The 22,402-nt window shown below is 39.4% G+C and overlaps 1 long non-coding RNA gene across 2 annotated transcripts in view; it reads left to right on the plus strand.

Annotated features, from left to right (window-relative positions):
- The first annotated feature begins 10,632 nt into the window (after positions 1 to 10,632).
- The window catches only part of LOC134473497 (uncharacterized), a 48,194-nt gene continuing 36,424 nt past the window's right edge, over positions 10,633 to 22,402 (plus strand). The window contains exons 1-2 of one of the 2 annotated variants that reach the window (XR_010043745.1): positions 10,633 to 10,944; positions 22,227 to 22,398. This is a non-coding gene — a long non-coding RNA (uncharacterized LOC134473497). The remainder of the gene's footprint in view (positions 10,945 to 22,226; positions 22,399 to 22,402) is intronic. The other variant, XR_010043744.1, reaches the window with a different exon arrangement.

Raw genomic sequence — 22,402 nt, forward strand, 5'->3', positions numbered from 1 at the left:
GAAATTGGGCTGTACTAGAAAGACAGACTCAAAAAGGTTCTATAACAGGAAGACAAAGAAGGTATCACACATTCCAGTCTCCCGGTAAATCAAACTTGGGAAATAGCCCTGCCTAAAACCTTGAGCCAGCCCATCTCACCCTGCAAATCTCAAGATCCCCCAGTTTTGATTATAAAAGTCTGAAAATGTTTACACAGTCGAGTGTTTCCTGTTTCCGCAGTTAATTTTTTTTTAACGTTTTTCTTCTTTTGCTTCTTGAAACGGATTTCCTTTATTTGCACCAGTTTCTTTTTCTTAGTGAGCAATTTCTAAAGGTCTCACATGAAGAATTTCAGTAGCAACTCCCCCGCCCCTGCCACCGCCCACCAAAAGAAAAGTTTCTAGGTTGCTGTGCCAGGTGGAAAGAGCTCAGGACGCCTGCCTGAAGGGAACCACCTCGCCTCTAACTCTTTAGTGCTGCCTTCCAGGCCAGAGGGCCTTTACCAACTCCAGCAAGTCGACGACAATGTTCTTCAACACTGGAAAGGCTACTCTAAGATCTTTGCTTTTCTGAAGAAGTTTAGGGGGATAATTCACCTCGATTCTTACTTAGATCTTAGTAGTAACCTATTAGTAAAATTTTCCAAATGATAACAAATTTGTTTCATTTATCCGACTCTTGGCTTAAAAATATTTTCCCAAAGATCATCCAGAAAGAATGTACAAAAACAGCAAGTGCTGTTCATTGTTCCCTCAGAGTTACCTACATTTAAGTAAAAATATTCTTTGTTGCCCTGCTTTCCTGGGTTATTATAAGACACAAACTTCACCGGGAACGTGATTTCAAGGTGTATGGCGGTGATTCGAAGATCTCAACTCTGTCCTACAAAATCAGCTAGATCTCAGGGTGCAATAACAAATTTACCTGGAAGATTACTAACCAGAGTACTCGAGAAGCGCGTCAAAAATGAGAATGGAAGGAATGAGGACTTTGCAGAAACGGACTGACGTAGTTAGAGGAGGCTGTGGAAGATCTAGTCTAAGGTCTAAATGCCCGAAAGTGGAAGACACTCCAGCAGCACGGCACTGCAGACGGAGCCCAGGACTTAGTGATTAGAGTGTGAGTAGGGGAGCTATGGTGCTGCCCCGCCTAAGCCCCCACAAAGGTTTCTAGGTTTCCGCGCGGGGTGGAAAGGCGCCAATTCGCCTTCCTGAAGGAAACCGCCTCGCTTCTCTCATAGTACTGCTTTCTAGGCCAGCAGGTCTTTACCCAAAGGGCATGTGGAATATGACAGGGCCTCCTCCCTTTCTTTGTTTTCAACCTATTAGCTCTCCGAGGGGCAAAAGGAGCCTGTCTGGACCTCCCGTCCCTTTCTCAGCCGCGGGAAACTGGGCCTCGCGGGAGCTCAACCCAGCCCCGCCGCCCGGGAGGCCATTTTGCGCGTGCGCTGCTCGCATCGCCCGCCCAGCGCCGGACCGCGCGGATCCCGCCAAATTTGAAAGCGAGGTTGTCAGGCCCCGCCGGGCTCGGGAGGCCGGGCAGCTCCAAGTCCTTCGGCGTAGAGCGCTGGGGGCAGCAGCGGCAACTGCCGGGGTCTGCGCCGCCTTCCGAGCGCTCCCTTGCCCGCCGAAGCCGTCCACGCCGCAAGGACGACCCTGAACCCGCGCCAGGGACGGAGGGGCCACCGACGCGCCTGTGTGTGACCGCCGCGCCCTGGTCACTATCGTTTCTATCCCCGCTTCCACTCAGCGCCCTTTTTCCTCTGAGAACGACGTGCCCGCGGAGTGTGGCTTTGGGTGTGAATTTGAAACACGAGTTTTCATACTAGGCTGAAGAGGGTGACCGTAGAGGTGACTGGGAAAGGCAGAGTCGAATTTGTCAGCCCCTGGGCTTGTCGGGGTACAACGGTCTCGCGGGCAGGATCTGGCCCACAAGATCTGGCCGAAATGTCACACCTCGGGGCCCCAGGCGATGCCCGCGCAGGTCCTGGGCCCAGGAAGTCGCGAGCAGGCTCCAGGCGCGGGTGTCACCTCCGAACGCTGGCGGCTGCAGCCGGCTTCCTACAGCCCGCTTGTCAGGTCCACGGAGTCCCAAGGACACCCCAAAACAAGGAGAGAAAGGGACGATTGGGGAAAAGGTCGGGGAACGCGAAGTGAAAGCAGCCTGAAATGGGCGATGCCGGCGAGTCCTCTTTTATCAGCAAGCAGGCTGCCTCGCCGCCATTTGGTGGCAGATTTCTGTATTTCTGCAGCGCGTGGTGCCGAGCGTCACCACTGTTTGGTCTACGTGGCAGAGCCATTTTTTAAGCCGCTATTTCACCAAATTCAGATTTCCCGCCAGCTGTCTTCCACTGGGGGCATCGAGCCTCGCCCGGGCCTGGCTGGATCCCGGACCTGGCGTGGCAGGCAGACCTTTTCTCGGGGACCAAAGAGGCCCGAATGGAGCCCGGCGCCGACCCAAAGGGCAGCTTTGTGCTCCGTTTTCACGGGACTCTCCTCTCCCCGTGCAGATTCTCAACGCGCTGAGGCTGTGACAGGCGTCGTCTCGCCCGGTGTGTCGCCCTCAGCTGTGACGGGGGAGCTGAAGCCTAGGGACAGACCCGAGCCGAGACGCTGCTCGCGAGAGTGCAGGCGGGGCTTCCACAGGGACTCGGAATCGCAGTCGCCCCGGCGCGAGTCTGGCGTCCCAACGGCGGGCTGCGGTGAGAGGTCCCAAAGCGCGAGGTGGCTGCGCGGAGAACAAAGGGCCGCGGTCTCGGCGGGCTCGGGTGGGGGCTCAGGGCGCGGACTCCAGGCTGGAGACCCGTGACCACCGCCGCCACGCGGACGCCACGACCCCGGCTTCGAACCCTAGCTGCCATGTTGCCTCCCCGGAGGATGCCTGGATGTCGACGCCTCCGAGTCGCCGACGCCCCCGGCCCGAGAGCTCCGTGGTTCTTCGCGCCTCACAGCCGAGGCCCAGCCCGAAGGACCGGCCGAGCAGGCGGGCGGGGAGTCCTGTGGGTGGCAGGGCAGAACCAGCTCTTCGTCGCCCTCATTCCAGGCTCAGGGCTGCGCGCGCCTCAGATGCACGGTTGCCAGTAGCAACCACACGACGGCGATTCGCAGCGTGGGCTGCTGCTTCTGGTGCCGCTGCCTCTTCGCGAGCCCTCGAGTGGAGCAGTTGAAACCCTGGGGTTGCCTTCCTGACACCTGTCGCCCCACCCGGTCCTCAGCCTCCAGCACTCTCAGCTCCGCCCAACAGCCCCGCCCGGCCTGTCCGGCTCCCGCGCAGACAATGAGGGACACCAGTACCCGAGATCCAGGACCAGGTTTTGCAGAGCCCTCTCACCCTAGTCGCTCTCATCTCCGACTGGAGCCAAAATTCATTTTCAGTAATCAATTAGGAAGCTTTTGTTAATATCGGAAGCAAGATTGGTGCCAAAAAAGATGATGCTTTTCTAGTGACACCTACCCATTGAAGAGCTCCTGGCTGTGTCTACACTCCATGAGGGTGGCTTTCCTCTGAGTGAGCACCACAGGCACATACATGCACACGCACAGTACGTGGCTTCCTCTTCTTTGTCTACCATGAATATTTTGTATGAGATCCAGAATATAATCACTTCCGTAGGCTCAAACATACCTAGAGTCTTGGTCCCTGTTATTCACAGGTGTGTGGAACACCCCTTCACACCCCATTTCATGTGACAGTCCACATCAGCCCTTGGCAGGATGGACCAGAGTGGTCTGATGAACAACGGAAGTGACTGACATCAACCCTTACAGATGTTTCTACCTTTCTATGGTTCCAGGAACTGCTTAAACATGTTTTTTAACAATAGAACTTTAGTATTTTCAGTATTTTTTTTTTAATAAAAGACTCTAAAGTATCCAGCAAAATCTTTTATTTGGCTAAGAGGAGATGTGCATTGCCAGATTTCATCTCTGAATAATTGCCCCATGCTTTAAATAGCCTAAATTAGCTGAGGGTTTTTCATACATTGAAATTTAATGTAAATTGCAGACATGCTGAAATTTCTAAGTTTAAAGCTTCTTGAGGACAAAGACCTGTTTTATTTACCTTTGTATGATTGGGAGTCCTTTTGATGTAACTAAACATATATTTCCTGGATTTCCAGAAGATTCCAGAAGTTTCAACAATCCTTATTAGAAAGAAGGGGGAGAGGATTTACTATCACAAAGTTTGGAAATGTTTAGTGAACTCAATGAAAAGCTAAAGATGTTTTCAAGCTAGTGATACTAATCAGATATCCTTATTTACACATATTTTAACCTAATTATGTTTCCAATGTGGCAGATCTATTTACTAATATCTGCCAGATGTTTCCAGAATTCTGAGACTGACAAATTGCACATAAGTACTTGTAACTTTCCTAATTTCTCAACAGAAGTGTCTGAAAACTTAGTCATTAGTAAGGTAAGAATTTAAAGTAAGTTAAGATTTTAATACTTTCATATAGCAGACATGGTGCTTTATGCTTACATAGCAATGCCAAAGGGGCTACTAGACACTGTGAATCTACCAAGACAAGGCACCTTAAAATATCCTATTTAACTTAAGTAAGCTTTGGAAGATACTGAAAATAGTTACTGTGTCTTAATCATAAATAATGGTAAATTCTGATTAACAATGCCTCCAGAAATGATTGTGAGGTATGTTAGAAAAGGGGTTCACCTTTAAATTTCATAAATTGTCCAATTCATTAAATAAGACGGTTTTTTTCAAAGAAGTTAGCACTTGGTTTCTACACAACATAACAACCTGTAGCTTGCCCAATACGTTAAAAACAGGAAAGCAGGCTTTAGTGAAAAGTTCTTTTTTTCTACAGTCTTTGAAGAAAGAAAAGCACCAACAACTAACTTTGCACCAAGTTAAAGAGATTACCTCCCTTTTTCATTATGACAGTGTCTTTCAGTGAATTGACTGGATAAGATCAAAGTGCATTTGTATTCATGTGAATTATCATTGACTTTAATAATGATGGATTTCATTGTTTTATTTAAACTAAAGCCAGGAATGCTGCTGCTTTTGAGTCTATACCTGTAAGGCTGTAAAATTTCTTCTATGAGGACTAAAAATAAATACATAAATAAATTTTTTAAAACAGCAATTAGGTTTGACAAGCACATCATTTCCATAATGTACTTCCATACAGAGGACTTTTTATTGAAATCAGTTACATTTCTATAGACTCTTGCCATTCAATTTTTGACTGCTTTCAGCCTTCTCAACAAAGTTGTTCCAAAGTTCAGCAAATATGCTTCTAAAATACTTTTCAATTAACTGTAGTGGGAAGATAGTGATGTTTAAAAAGCCTTTAGCTGTTCACAAGTGAGACAAATTAATGTTATCAGTAATCAGCTCATGGAATTGTTTTTGCTTTGAACAGGATTTATCACACTGTGTTTTCTACTGTAACTGAAGAACTCAGGGTGTGCTTGGGAAAATGTGTTTACCAGCTGTTTCTAAATATGTTTTATGACAATTTTCTTAAAATATTTTCACTTAAGTTTTTCTCAAACTCTTACACAATTTTCCAGGAGAATAAGGCTACCAGATTTCATGAAACTCATTTTTCTAAATGATTGTTCTGCTCAATTAACTTATTAAAAATATCACTTTGAGGAGTACTTCCTAAAAAATTCATTAAACTCTTATAAGCTCATTATTGAATAACACTGGCAAACTTTAATGTAGATTTAGGAAAACACACTCCAAGAACTTTGACATACTCAGTACATCTTTTATAGGAAGACCAGAAAAGACAAGATTATTAGATTATCAAAGTCCACAATACATATTAGGAAACATCCTCTTAAAGAAAGACAATTGCTACCAGTTACTTGGTATCCCTTTTAAACTTTTGCCATATGTTATAGCACTATACATAAGCATTCTGTGATTTTTAGCACAAAGTTTTAAAAGTCTATGTTTTTCTATACAATTGTGCTACAAAAAGTCTTTATTTCACTTTACCCATATTATGTTTCTTTAGTGATGCAAGTTTATTAGTAAATTTTTTTGTTTGAGAAATGGCCATAAACATGCTGAAATTATTTACGTATGTGCAAACTTTGTAAACTTCCAAGGTCTTCACCTAGATTTATGAAGATACTCCTAGAAGAAAAAACATGATTTTATAGTTAATTTCCTTCCGAGTCAATCTCTCTTGCTGATGGAAAAAGTATTTTCTTTATAGGTAGTTGGTCTTTTATAGTGTTCATATAATAGAACATTATTCTTCACTCTAAAAATTAAATATGGGCTAAGTCTTACTGGAGTAAGACATAAAGTAATTCAGATAGCGGCCTTCAGGAGTTTCCCCTGAAATATAAAAAGAAATTGAAAATGCCAGAAGAGGTGAAACTTGCAATGCAAGCATCTCCCCTTGTAAGACTGAGATGACTTCAGATTTAGCCTAGTTTTAGCGGAGGCAATAACTTCAGTGGGGAGAGCCGACTTGCAGAGTGGCTAAACCTTTTTATTTCAAAGGTTTCAGAAATTTACAAGCCTACTCTGTGCAGTCATTTCCAGGAGTCAGAGCAGACAAATACTCCCCACGTTAATCAACGCACAAGACCTTCTGGCTTGGGACTTGAAGTAGTGAAAATAAACGACACAGGAAAAAAATGGGGAGGAGATGGAGGTTAGAGGGTCCCAGGTGCGCGATGAGGGCAGCGCCCCGCCTCGGTTCTAAAGCGGCTCTCGGGGATCCGGCCTGTGCCCAGGGGCTTAGGGAGCCGGGTGCTGACTGCGGAGGCCGACGCCTCGTGCCAAGCCGCCCCACTCCGCGGCTCTGCGGCCGTCGGGAGAGCCGGCTGGGGCGGAGCAGCGGACCGGGACGCGGCGAGATCCACGATCCTCTGTCCCGGACCCCGCGCGGCTTCGCGGCCCAGAAGCAAGCCGAAGCGAAACGACGGAGGCCTCGGCGCGCTCCAGCGCCCCGCCGCGCCCCCTCCCGACGCCAGGCGGGGCCCCGAGCCCCGCAGACACGCCCGCGCCCCTCCACACTGAAAGGCGCGCACACTGCGGAGCCCTCGTGGGCATTCGGGACCCCCAGCTCTGGCCTGGCCTCGCGGGCCCCGGGGGCGCTCTGGACGCCCTTCCTTCCGGCCCGTGCCTCTGGTGCTGTAAGTTAATACCTGGGGGGGGGGGGGAATCACGCACCTGTGCGCGAGGGTGTGAGAAGGGTGGGAGGCTGCACAGGGTGCGGAGAGTGCTGAGCGCCCCTGGGCCGCTCTGAGGGTTTGCTCTCTGGCGGGGTCGGCAGTGTTTACACTTTTAATCAAGGAAACGCACGCAAGTCTTTCAAAAGGAGATGTTCACGCATGATACTAAACAGCAATAACTTGGGGGGTTTGAGTGCATGTCACTGCCTTGGACAACGTGTGACTTGATGAGCTCTGCGTCGAGTCTAGGTCGTCCGGTCACTGCGTTACTTTGTGCCTACTTTGAGGGGTGAGATCATGACCTTGGAGCCCTATAGGGGTTTCCTCTGGGAGTGCAAATATGCCCTCAATCTCTGCATCCCCTGAATGACTGGAAAGGAAGCCAGGCTCAGATACAGCTTGAAGAGTTGTGACTGGCGAAATCTCGATCACCTTTGCGTACCACGGAAAAGGAGCAGAAGAACTTCAAAGTTTAAGATGTGTAGAGCTGGCTTTAAAAGATTTGAAAAGCAAAGAATAAGAAATAAGATACAGCATAACGCATGCATAGATGTATCAATCTTCTCCTCCCTGGTGGAAGTGTCTCCCCTGTCACACCTGGACGGTCTGCTTAGACCTGAATGTACAATCCTGGACATTTTGTCCTCCAGTGTGACACTTAACGATAGTCATGTTTGCTTTTTTATCATTGTAAATAATAGGACTCTGCAAATTTATTTAGGGAATATGTAATATCTTTATTTCCAACTCAAGTATGTACACGTGAAGTTATTTCAGTGATTTTAGATTTGATGTGGACAAAGTGATGACTATATTATCGTGACTTGAGTAATTACATATGATTATTGATTGAATATTCTTTAAAATGCTAACATAATCTTTTACTCTTTTTTTGAGATTTCATATCTAGATAAACCTCAGATGCATTTTTGTTAAAAATAAGAAGTCTTTTATTATTTCAGTGAGAATAGCTATTTATTTAGCTATTCTCACCTTTTTATCTACCTTACTCTGAATCACTCATCTTTGCATCCAAAGTCTTTAAGCAAGAGAGCTGTTACAGTCCTTAAAACAGTGGGAATTATCTGCTTGTTGAATTAATGCAGATTGCAGTATACTACTGCAGAATAAATCAATGTCTTTCTCTTACTGGACTTCATGCACTGCAACATAGGCACATTCTCCCATTAGCAAAGTGTTTAGTACACATTGATATTTAATACCTATTTGGCTTGATAGAGAAATATATATGGCCTTTAAGAACCTCAACAAGTTTTAAAAATGTGGATGTTAATATCTAATTGACATTTATAAAGTTTTAATTTTTAAAATTCGGTGAGGTGCTGAAAAAATATGTATGTTAAAAATTCACAAAAACTTTAGGTATGTGTAGCAAATAGTCTCATGGTAATTCTGAATTCTCAAGTAAGGTTAATAAAGGGAAACAACAGGATTTTAACTGGCTTGTCTTTTCAGTGTCATTTTTATAAGTACAGGAATTTAGCAAAAATATTATTTTGAAGTTATGTTATAATTAGTTTTCTTCAAAAGAATTCAAAGTGTCCCAAGCAAACTTCATGGAAACACTTTTGCAAGTTGCTCTGATAATGTTTCATTCTCAACTGATGGACACTTTTATGTTTCAGTTACATTGTCTATCTCTAAAATCAACTGGTAATTTAAAAAGGAAAACCTTCAATCATTTTGAAAAACTACAGTACCTCTCAGTTCTTTCTTTTTTCATTAACTACTAGTTTAAAAGTATATAAGTGATCATGGAGCATTCATTTAATTTTGTGAAACAGTAGTATTTTGTTTCAAAGGGGATTGAAGGTGAGTCAGAATATACAGACTGGTTTTCTTGTCAGTAAAAATAATCTGCCATATTTTATATTTAAATTAACAACTTTCATTTATATGTGTATTATGATATTTGTTATATTTCTCCATTTAATTTAAAAGACTTTAAAAAAAAGAAAGCTAGAAGAGTAAAGATCTGACTTCTTTTTGGTATGTCCAGTTTAATATTTGAAGTAGGCATCCTATTTCGTGTTTTGTCAGAATATGATTTAAGTATTATAAGATTTGTAAGAATATGATTTAACTCATGGACACTGTTACTAATGACACTGTAGTCTAAAATAATTCCATGCCATTTGACCTTAAGTTTTCAAACTTGGTAGCCTCCCATAGTCTGCTTATAGGTTTAATTATTTTCACTATTAAAGGTTCAACACTTTAAAAGTAGAAAATACTGGTAAAGCAATTACTAAAAATGGCAAGGGTATTTGGTAGGAGCTTGAATTGTTTAAAGACAAACTACATGGAATCTCATCATTTTAATGGAATTTTTTCACAATGCAATAAGAAATAAAAAATAAAATTATTTGTAATTTTAATTATTTACTCAGTGCTTCCCTAAGAGGGAAGCACAAAACTTTTCAAGGACTGGTTCTCTTAGGAAAATGTAGGGGTCATTGTGAATTTATAGCTTAGAATTAAGTAGATTTGATTACCAGTGCCTTCTAAACTAAGCAAAAGACATATCTATTCTGGGGTAGTAGAGATTTGACTGAACACATTTCTTTCATTCACTGATTGCTGACCTATTCTTCTACTATTTGGGGGCTCCACAAAATATAGGTCTTCATCAGAGAGCTCAGATACAGGTGAGATCTTAAATGTAAGTAAAGCAAATGTAAGTATACCAGTTGACTTTGCATGCTTCTTTCTTCTGAAGAAGAGATAGCAAGGATTTCCTATCATGGCTATCTGTCCATTTGACACCTGGTGAAATTGGGGTTTCTGATGGAGAAATATTTAAAGTTGGCAGTTGTCACTGAGATATTTGGTATACTGTTTTCAAAGAGAAGCTAAGTACACTACTAAATACAGTACTTAAATTTTGTAGACTAAGTGTAGTACTTATATTTTGTTGAAACTGGATAAAGATTCAGGTTATATAAACTAGAGATATGTAGCTTTCTAGGTAAAAGGTCTTTTTTAGGACGTGCCACTCAGAAGCAAAATGAAGCCTAAATTTAAAAAGACACAAGGTTTAAAAAACATAAAAATGAAGAAACAGCAATAGTATAATAGTCGTCAGGAAAGAACCATCAGAGAGGACTTTTAGCCTATAATTTCCTCCCCTGTTCTTCTCTAGGAGTGCTTAAGAAATACTTTTAAGTAATCAAGTATCTGCACGTGGTTGCGACTTTCCAGGAGTCTTGAAATCAGACGTTAGGTATGTAGAAACTTGGATTGAAAAGGACAACACTGACTCTTAGGGTGCATTGACAGCGACCTTTTGTCAGGTTCTACAGTGTCGGGAATGAGATTTCTAGTGACCAACGGAGCTCGCGCGACCCCAGGGAGCTGGGGGCTCCCCGCGGACTTCCAACCGTCCCGGCCCTCAGCGCCGTGCAGTGCGGCTCGGGAAGCCCCGCACGCGGAGCCCCCGGGATTGGCCGTCCTCGCCCGCCGTCCAGTGACGTCACGCCCGGACAGCCAAGTCGCGAGCGGCCGCGCGCCAGTTCTGTCAGGTCCGCCGGCCGGCGACGCGCTGCGCACGGAAACCGCCAGAGTTGCGGCCCACCGTCGTCCCCTCAGCGGGCCGGTGCCGGTGCCTGTGTCGGGGGCGGGCGCCATGAGCCTGAAGCGGGAGGACGGGCGGGGCCCGACGGGCTGGCGGCTAGGCCTTCTCGGGTGAACCTCCCTCCCCGGGCCTGACGGACCAGGAAGCCGCGCTCTAGGGCGCGCGGACCGCAGAACTTGAGTCGCTGCGGGACGTGGGTGAGTCTCGCTGGAACCGCGGCCCAGCCTGCTTCAGCCCCCACCTTCCCCCAAGACCCTGCGACGGCCGGGCCCCCAGCCTGGTCCGCCAGTCCCGGTATCTCCTTTCGGGCTGGGCCGGGCCGGCCGAGTGTAGGGGCAGCACCTGAAGTTCCGCAGCCCTCCAGGGGCTGGGAGGCGCTCGGCTTCCGGTCGGCGGGGGTCGGGTCGCCAGGACGAAGCTTCTCGGTGCACGCTACGCTTCGGTCCTCGGCGGAGCCGTCGGGCTGGTGTGAGGCAGAGCAGGACCGGGGCGCGGACTCAGGAATCTCCCGGAATCAGCCCCTTTTGATCGGGTGCTGAGCTCGTCACCCTGTCCTTGATCACTTTCTGTTTCCTCGCAGCAGAGATTTCCAGACACATTTACAGTTTCTTGTCTTGGATTAGTAAAAGGGATGTGATGTGCTTGAATCTTTTCCGAGAGATTCGAAGTAGGTAAAAATAAAACCTGCTTTAGCGCAATCTTTAGGTCGTTTCCATTCTACTCGTCTGTCTGAACTCAGTTTCTTCCTTCCATCCTCCTCACTCTCTCTACACTTTTTTTTTTTTTTTTTTTTAAATTAAGGGCAGTTCGATCATCTGAACGGTAAGGTAGCTATCAAGAAATCTTCAATTTATGATAGGATCTTTAAAACTAGCATAACACATCATTAAAAATAAACTACATTTTGACAGAGCAAGAATATTTAGATCCCATGTATACTTTGGATTTGTTGGAGGCGAATTATTATTGCACCTATGTGGTGGTTTCTTGTTATTAGTTTCTTGGTGTTTATTTATTGGGTGTTTTTTTCTTTTTCTTCTTTCTCTTTTTTGTTTTTTGCGAGTGACAGAGTCAACATGGAGAAAGTTCAATTTTCCTAAAAATACAAGTTTAAGATAATTTAGTTTTACAAGAATTTGTAAGGAATAATACAGAGTTTACGTGAATGATAATCTCTTACAAAACTTCAGTGTGTCAGAACCAGGATGATGCTATTGATTAAAAACTCAGTGGTATTACTCAGGTTCCCCCAGTTGCTGCATTTGTGTGTGTGTCTTTCATTCTATACAAACTTATTTCATGTGCATCCATCGTCATCATAGTCAAGATGCAGAACACTTTCATCATTGTAAGGATCTCTTGTGTTGTCCTTGTAGTAGCCACACCCCCTGATGTCCTTAACCATGGGCAATCACTTGCCCATCCAAAATTATCCATTTCTAAAAAATGTTATATTAGAATTGATAATCTTTTGTAGTTATTTTATATTGATTGCCTTTTTTCTCTGTGTGTTGTGTGCATATTTATGTACATGCACGCATACCCATCACAGTACCCAGAACTTCACACAGTGTGTTTCATACACTTAAACTAATTCACACTTTTAAAAACTTTTTTCCCTGCTTGATTTCTACTCTACGCCCTTTGTGAATGGGCACTTACTAAGTACAAAGATTTACTTTCTGGACAATAGATGTATATACAAACTAAATCACTTTTAAAATGGGGAGATAATTGATATTCTAGAAATTTAATGTAATATACATAAATTTTAAGATACAGAGTGTCACCTTTTAGCACAGTCCAGAATATATTATGGAATTCCCTCCTTAGCTCACTCTTTTCTTTCAAATAGGGTCTTGTTATGTTGTTTAGCTTGGCCTCCTTGGGCTCAAGCCATCCCCCTGCCTTAGTCTCCCAAATAGCTGGGTCTTAATATGAATCATTGCACTCTACTTACGTTATGAAATTTAATGCAGCTCATAGGCTAAGTGATCACCATATTATATGTAATTTAGATTTGATCTTCTACACTTATGGCCTGGCTTATGAAGAAATGCAATACAAAGGAATATAACAGTGTTTTAAAATTACCTGTTTATAACTTTTCCTGATGGCATATTAAGACTTTTTCCCTGAGGACTTTGTTTTGAACGTATTTCATATTACTTGGATTTGATTTAAGCATCCCTTTAGTTGTTTCAAAGACTGACTATGCATATTCCAATATATTCTTTAAGTAAGTACCTGTATTGTTTATGAAATCTTTTAATAGTCAATAAACTTAACCAAATTATTTACTCTTAAAAATTACCACAGATTTCAAATTGCTTTTGAATGAATCGCAATATGTGTATATCAGTTATACATTACAGATACTTTTTTCAGGTGAGTACCTTCCTTTTGGTAGTGACTTTATGCAGTGCATTTTTTTTTTTGACTTTGACATATTGTCTACATTTCTGGAATGTTTTTGTTTTGTTTTCTCCCTGTATCTGTAGTGCACTATTGGTAAGCATGTAGTATTAAAGATCCAGAGTAATGTGAAAAACATTTCCCATATACGAACCCTAGTCAAACAGTAATTTTTTTGAATTTTGAATAATTGTATATGAAAAATATTAATGGTGAAGATTATCAATGAATTTTTATTCAATTTTAAATCTCATGTTCCTCATTGTATTTTTGAGGTGCTAATAAGAATTTTGTTTCCTTAATGTATTGCAGGATCTCTTCAGAATATTTAGAAAAGAGTAAATTTGATTTATTATCAAAATTGTTGCTAGAGAAATTGTTAATGTACAGAGAAATTGTTCTTGTACCTTGAAGGTTTTTCCTCATTGAGGTTTATTCCTTCTAAATTAAAAGAACACATATGAGAACATTAAAAAGTTTAATGTTTGTTATAAAATGTCTTTATGTACTATCAAACCCTATATGTTTGAAACATTACATCTTACAGCTATTTAAAAATGAGTTTTGATACTTTCTCTAAATAATCAACAACACATGACTGCATTAGTAAAGATAATATATTGTTACTTTTACCAATTATAAAATGTCTGCAATTGGAGATGGTTGGTATGAAATACAAAGAAACATATTTGGTGGCACAGTGGAAAACCAGGCCACTCTTAGGTCTGTTAGGAGGTTTTCTGAAGTAAGTTAATAAAAACTCCAAGAATTTTTTTTTTTTTTTTTGGTGGTACTGGGGATGGAACTCAACCTGGCCCTTGCCAGATAGGTGCTTATGCCACTGAACTAAATCCCCAACTCAAGAAAATTATTTTTAAACTGGTTAGCTACATAGAATAATCTTCTTCTGAACCAGCTGTTTATAGAACTGGGAGTAAAGTCTATACTATTTTACAAATAACCTGTAGTAAAAACATGGTAAGTCAGAATTTTATGTGCATGTTCAGAAGAGTTAAGCATAAAGAGGTTTACATAGTTCTTTAAATATGCTTCTGTATGAAGCTCTTGCTAATTGAGGCAATTAAATGGCTTCAAGATTTAAGAAAATGATACATGATAGTTGAACATGGTGGTAAACATCTGAAGGATTACCATGAGTTTGAGGCCAGCCTGGGTTACATAAGCAAGCTCAAGGTCAATCTGGACTATGTAGTGAGACCCTGTCTCAATGAAACAAAACAAATAATATATAGTATATGATTTTAAATTACATATTTCTGGAACAGGGTGAAAATTTTCAGGTTATTTAGTAGTTCAATATGCTGTTAGAAAAATCAAATAGCATTTATAATCTACCTAAAACACACCTTAGTATGTACATGCACCATGATTCTTTAATAAAAACCTGCTCTTCTGGGCTGGGGATGTAGCTCAGTGGTAGAGTGCTTGCGCCCTGATTTCAATACACAGTACCCCCCTGCCCAAAGACAATACGAAAAAACCTGCTGTCCTAAAGGGTATTGCTCATATTTTCACATCATATTAGTTTTTACAGAGTAGACCGAATTGGTTTATAGATATCAATAGTATGTTATCTTTTATTTATTAATTGCTTGATTGTGGTGGTAATCAACCCCAGGTCCTTTTACATGCTAGGCAAATACTCTTCCACTGAGCTATTCTGCCAGTCCTGAATTCTTATTTTTAGTATTGGATATACTGTTAGATATGTGTTGGAGCCTTGGGTGGAGGCTTTTAGTGATATTATTAACTTCTTGCTAGAGAGCTTGTTTACTAGACTCTGTGACAATTATTCTGGCTTCTGTTACTTATGAATTCTAAATTTTCATGTATTCACTTACGGTGGACTGTGGATTCCTAATGGACAGGTAGGTAAGAAAAGTCTTTTTCTCCCTTGTTGTGTTAGGGATTGGATCCAGGATCTTCAGCAAACTGGATAGAGACTACTGTGTTACATCCCTGGTCCCTGAAATTTCTTTTTATATGTTATATATGGTGCTTTGTTTCCTCTTTCTTCCTTTGCTTTTTTACTTTTCTCCCCTTCTCTCCTTCCACCATTTATGCAGTTCCTCTTGCACAGGACAAATTTACAATTAGAAAAACAGTCTCCATGCCTAATCTGTGTAAGTGGTAAGAACATGTCCTTCTGGAGAAAGACAAACACCTGGGGACTGCTAATTGTGAAGCTACAAGGCAATTTAAGAACTAGACTTTTGGGGCAATATTTTTGAGAATTTTCTTCAATTAAAAAAGCCTTATTGAAGGTTACTCTTTCAAAAAGGTTATTCCGACAAAGGTATCTCAAACTGACACTTTAGAGTTTTATTCATTGTGACTTTGGAGCTTTTTAAATATTCAGAACTTCCACTGTGCTATTATCTGAATTCAGGAATATAGGAAAATTCTGATAGATCAGAAGAAGCATTGGCACAGAAGCCTGACATTGGTATTGGATATAGGAGTAGAAAGACAGAAATTGTAAATCATTTTATTGACTTTTTATTTTATGATGCAATAGAAAAATGGAGAAAATATATAAAGAAAATTCCTTTGAATGTATGGACCAATGAAATACCATTTTGGAGGGTAAAATATTCTGCTTCTAAATTGTAAACTGAAATTTCCCCAAATTGGGAATTATGTTGTAGATCAGCTAAATATTATGGGGAATAAATATTTAAATATTATAACCCAAATTGTTGACTCTTCAAATTAACAATTTAAAGATTTGAGGTTTAATTGAAAATTTAATCCATTATGAATAACCTAGTATAGCTTGATTTCCTAATTATATTTCAAAAGACAATAAACAATTGCCTTCACATAAATGTATCAAACTTGGGGAAAAGGAAATACCAAAATCATATGGAAAAAATAACATGGAACATAATTGTGATTCCTTAAAAACTCTTCTAAGCATATTTTATATTCTTGGTCTCAAGTACATTTGTGAAACTATATTGTAACAAATCGAGCTTTTGGGGCTGGAGGTTTAGCTCAGCGGCATAAGCGCCTGCCTTGCAAGCAGGCAGTCGTGAGTTCGATCCCTGGTACTGATAAAAAGGAAAAAGACAAAAAAAAAAAAAAATAGTCTCAAATTGAGCTTTTATTTTTAGAATATTGACATTTTTAATTAAAATGGTGCATATTCTGTATTTAAAAAAATCACATAATACTTGGCAGTAATGACAAAACAACTCAGTTCAAAAGTGGATTTAGAGATTTCTCTGAAGAAGGAATACAGATGTCTAATATGTATAGGAAAAGATGTTCCATGTAGGGAAATGCAAGCGAAACCACAATGAGATGCTACTTCATACCCGTGTGGATGATTATTATGTTTAAAAATGAAAACAGTTGTTGGTCAGCATGTGGAAAAACTGGACCCCTAGTACATTGCCAGTGTAAACATCAAATGGTACAGCCACTGTAGAAAATATTTTGGCGGTTCTTCAATGGTTAGACAACAATGTGACTGGACATAGTGCCACTGAATTAATACACTTAAAATGTGTTGAATTGGTAATTTTTATATTTTATATCTTACCACAGTAAAACAACAGTAATAAAGCTACCACAAAGAGATCAGTAATTTTTTTTTTCTGGTACTGAAGATTGAATCCAGGGCCTTTTGCACTGGGCTAAATCCCCAGCTCCTTTATTTTTTGAAACAGAGTCTGGCTAAATGGATAAATTATCCAGACTGGGCTCTGACTTGCAGTCCTCAGCCTCTCAGACTGCTGGGACTACAGGAGTATGCTACCATGCTTGACTCAGTGTGTCAACTTTTGGTTGTCTGATGCTTTATTCTGTGCTTTAAACTGTTGTGAGATTTCAAAAGTTATCCATCAAAAGTGCAAATGCATAATATAAACAACATCTATGGAACATAATCGGTTTAATTTCACATAAGCTTAAGATCCCAGAGTGAGCAGGAGCCCTGTCGCACCCATAGCTAACTGGTTTGAGTAGAGTTCACACTTGGCAACTGTGGCCTTATGGCAGATGATTTAATCTATCCTCCTAAGACTAAAGATGATGACTAAATGAAACTAGAAACTCTGAAAAGCACAAATCATTATCAAATGTGTGATTAACATTGTTTCCTTTATGTTATTTGGTGGGTCCTGTTTCTCTTACTTTGATCTAATCTTGGTGTTATTGTAAATTTTTCTAAAATTCTACTTTAAATGTTTCTGGATATAATATGATTTTTAAATGCAGATAATTTGTTTTTATTTATCACTAGAATTTTTCTTTTTTAAACCAGGGATCGAACTTACAACCTTGTGCTTACCAGGCATGCGCCTGAGCCACTGAGGCCAGGATACCAGGATATGTTTTTAAAGACAACAAATAATGAGTTTAATAGTGGTGTAGATGAAGTTCAGAAAACTGCAGGGTACTTGGTACAATCTGAACTGTCATTCCCCTTCTTGTAACCTTGGTCTGTGAAGCAAGAATATCATTTGACCATTTTGCAGACTTTATAGTAATCAAAGTTAATATAAAGAGAATATTCTTAAAGTAACCAAAACGTAAGTATTATTAGTATCCCTTACCCTAGCTCCTCAATTTCCAGTGCATATTGTTTGAAGGTTATCCAGAAAGATTTTCTGAATTCTAACCTTGTTTTGCCATTTTATGTCACAATTTACTTAACCTTTCTTAGCCTTAGTTTCTTCATCTATAAAATAGACATAATGATAATATCTACTGCATAGGTTAGTTATGAGAGATAAGTGAATTAATACAGAAAAATACCATTAAGCCATGCTTGTATATGATAAATTCTTTGTAAATATGTTACTTTTATTATTGTGATAGACCTCATGCATATTCAACCCTAGGATGAACATTATGTATTAGAGGATACTTCATTATCTTAAGGAATTTGGCAGTAGTATTCATGTAACCTTTTTATAAGTGTTGAGTTCCTAGTCAAATGGCTCTACTGGTTCCTTTGGCTCAGAGAGATCCTGATAACATTTCTGAAATAAGTTGTAAGTTCAATTGGAATGAGACATAAGATCAAATGGAATACTTCAATGAGAAGAAAGACCTGAATTGAGCCTTCAAGATAGGATTTTGCAAAGCCTGCTGGGAAAACCTACTTTTCCCTCTTTTCTGCTCGCCAGGGACTAGCACTATACTATATACTACTTCACTCTCCATTCCTCCTTAAAACCTTGTCAAGTCACATAGCTATTTAGTTGCTGAATTAGAAGTTTTTTGTTTTCATGCTATATTTTTTGTTTGGTAATTACAGATTGTATGATTTTTTTGTCTTGATCTGTTAGATGCTTCTAAATATCACATTAGGTTTTAATGGATAGTTTTTATTTTTACTGATTTTTACCCTTAGTTTTCTTGTCTACATATATACACTGAATTGTATGTTTCTTTTTTAATGTAAAATTTTGATGATTTCTGTTTTTCAAAATTTAACTCAGGTGTAATATTTTTGCTGAAGCCTTTTCTCAGTATGGTCCCAATAATTCAACAGATGACTGCTCTGGCTCTTCGGAGACTTGCCAATTATAGTGACAATTTAGTATCCTTCCACAACTTGTTTATTCTAACAGAGCAGAATTTAAGAATTGTTTTTTATAAAGAAAAAAATGTGTATTGAGATTTTTAAAAAAATTGATATTTTTGGGCATAGTTGTAAGCTTATAAGCATTACAGTTACTAGGATATTAATACAACCTTAAATTCTCTGAACTGTGCTTAACTTTTTAAAGAGTATTTTGTTTTAGAGCTGATATGTAGCCTTTGTCTGTTGTCTGTAGAGATAATTGATTGAAACCTTTTTTTGGGAATTGTATACTAACCAGTAATTTTTTTTTTTTTTTTTTTTTTTTTTTTTTTTTGAGAGGAGGTCTTCCTATGTGATTCAGACTGGCTTTGGGCTCACTTTGCCGCCCAGGCTGGTCTCTGACTTGCAAAGATCTTCCTACCTCAGCCTCCTAAATGCTGGGATTACAAGAGTGCACCACCCACTCCTACTAACCAGTATTTTTGTATATGGGCATATTAAAGAAAGCTGTAAGATCTGTCTGTAGGGTCCCTGGGCAAACCAATAGTTGCTTTCAGTAATCTTATATGCAGGTGAACTTTAGTATAGTTATAAGAAAACAGCCTTGAAGCAAGGGGTAGATGGATAGAGTATACTTAGTGGGAGGTTTGATGAAACAGTTTTTATTAAGTAAATAAGCACGTGAAGTCTTTTAGGCATTGTCTAAATTATCCTAATACTCTTTCTATACAATACTATTCTACATTTCTATGCAGTGCCACTCTTTGGTTTAAGGATCCTGTAGGTAGGATCATGGACTATTGATTCTTCTCAACTAGTTTATCATAACTTCCTAATTACTTATGAGGCATGAAACTCACAAGCTCAGGACTTCCATGGGTAACTTTGTAAGACTCTGTCTCAAAAAATAATAAGGGCTGGGAATGTAACTCAGTAGTAAAGTGGTTGCCCAGCATGCATGGATCCCTTGTTTCAAATCTCAGTCCTGTAAAAAACAAATTACACAAAACAACTTCTACACAAATATTCAAAGCAGCATTATTTGCATCAGTTAAAAGGTGGAAACAACCCAAGTCCATCAGCAGATAAGTGAATGAAATGTATATTTGTACAACAAACTATTATACAGTTATAGAAAGAGTAATGTACTGATAAATGCTACAACATGGATGACTTTTAAAAAATAGTATGCCAAGTGAAAGACTTGAAAAAGGCTACATATTCTAAGATACTGTTTAGATGAAATATGTAGAATATGGAAATCTATAGAAACAGAAGTGGGTTGGTGATTGCCAGGGATTAGAGAAAGCAGAATAAGGAAGGACTATTTAATATACAAGAGATTTCTTGGAATATTATTTTCCAATATTCCAATATTTCTTGGAATATTGGAAAATATACTGGAACAAGATAGTAGTAATGGTTGTACAACATTATGAATGCATTAAATCCTATTGTATACTTTAAAACAGTAAATTGTTATATATATATTTTATCAGAATTAAATCTGGAATGTGTAAAATTTTATTTTTTTATGAATTAGAGAGTCATTAATGCTTCCACAGGGAATCCCAAAAATTTCATTCTTATTGTGGGTATTTTTTTTAATTTATAAAATACTGTTAGGATTCTTAGTGCTTTCCTTTGAGAGCAAGATCTATGTTTTGTGTCCCACATAGAAGTTTTCTAACTATGAACATGTGTCTATTAGTTGTAAACAAACAAGTGAGGAGGCAGGGAGAAGGCAAAGCGTGACCCTCAATCTTCTGTCTCCTTCACTAACCATTCCATCAGGTATTTTTCACAGGAGGTTTAATGTCTTCTTTATGAGGTACAAAATCTTGTGGTTTTGCTTGTTTTCTTTTTTAAAAGGCAGTTCTTTCGGTGATAAATAGGAGAGAGGAACGTTAGAAATTTGGGGGAGTAAAAACACCCAGAATTAGATTAGAAAGTGCAAATTATAGGCACTGTAATGACTATTAATATCTGTAAAGGGTAAATTTGACAATTCTGTAGAATAAAAGATCAAATTAGCTTCAGGTATTGACAATAAATGCATTATCCTTATTTTTATACCATTATAAGAAAATAATCTATGGAAAGCTACTTCAAAACTTTACCCTAATTTTTTTTTTACAATAAATTGGTGGAAATTGGGTTATTGCCATAATTTAAGAAACTGAAGAAAACGTATCACATGAAAACATTTTTGCTAATATAGCATTTCTTATACTAGTGTACCTCAATTTTTAAGATATGATGTGCTAAAAAAATACCTGTTTTGGGGGCTGGAGATTTAGCTCAGCGGCATAAGCGCCTGCCCTGCAAGCAGGCAGTCATGAGTTTGATCCCTGGATCCGATAAAAAGGAAAAAGACAAAACAAACAAACAGAAAAACCTGTTTTCTTTCACTCCTATAATTTTTATTATGTCACTTTTTTAGCTTAAGTAAGTAGAAGGCTTTCAAAGCAGGAAATTGGGTTACTGCCATAACTCAGCTGTAGTTGGGTTACAGCTGTAGTTACCTTGTCACTTTTTAGTAGTCACTGTAAAGAATTAGAAACTCAGAATGTAAAGTAGAAGATTAATTGGATTATATTAATAAACGAGTTATGAGATTAATACTGTCATTTTTACCATAAAACAAGTTTTATAACCAAGTTATTTGTATAATTTAATTTTTATAGCAGTAGGAAGAGAAATGTATTAGCCTTGTATGTCAGTTTAAGTTTCTCGGTTTTTAATGAGAAATTTATGAATAGGAAAGTTTATGTAGAAAATACAAATATGAAACAGCTTTTAAAATTTACAGAATGTTAATTTACTTTTTTAAAAAATTAATTATTTAAAAAATATTTTAAAATTATTTCTAGTGAATACAAACAACTTATATCCCATTGATTAGCTTATTTGCTTGCCAGGACAAGTTTAAAAATAACAAATGAATGTTTTGCTTTTATGTTTATGTGATGGTTGGTATGTGCATCTTGGAACATGGTGGTTATTTCGGAATAACTTGAGTCACCAGAAAGAGTAGTTGAGATCATAAAACCATGCTTAGGGACTGAGGACAATAAAGGAAATGGATTAGTCAGTTGACACAGTTTAGTTACACATGTTAACAATCCAACAGTTCCCACGGGTCAAAGAATATCTGTCAGTATAATGCAGACTAGGACAGTGTTATTAACTTACGAATTTGTGGAGAGTACAGTATTTATCTTTTACTATGAAGAATTTTTAAAAGTATGCTTCAGAGTACAACATTTGAACTATAATTTAAAATTGATCTGGTTTTCATTTTAATTACTGAACAGAAGCAATGGCTGATCATAAAATAATCCAAATGATTTTGCAGGATGGTTTATTTTTTGTACTCAAAAATAATTGAGATTTATTTACATTAATGTTATTTTAATTGAGATTTATTTATTTTTTATGCTTTAGATTTTGTGTATATGAATGCACAATTCATCTTGGATTTAGTCTCTCTCACCCTGTTAGCACTTCTACAAGAAAGCTTTGTGTTGAGAGCAGTTGGTAAATACTCTATAGCTCAGGCCATAGTTGATCATGGACCACTGGATGCACTGGTGATATGCTTGGAAGACTTTAATCCCTGGAGTCAAAGAGGCTGAAGCCTGGGCACTTGGATGTATTTCAAAACATGATGCAGGTAA

Source organism: Cavia porcellus, unplaced genomic scaffold, assembly GCF_034190915.1.
Source record: "Cavia porcellus strain 051 isolate PalLab524CR breed Dunkin Hartley unplaced genomic scaffold, mCavPor4.1 scaffold_27, whole genome shotgun sequence".
Lineage (NCBI taxonomy): Eukaryota > Metazoa > Chordata > Mammalia > Rodentia > Caviidae > Cavia > Cavia porcellus.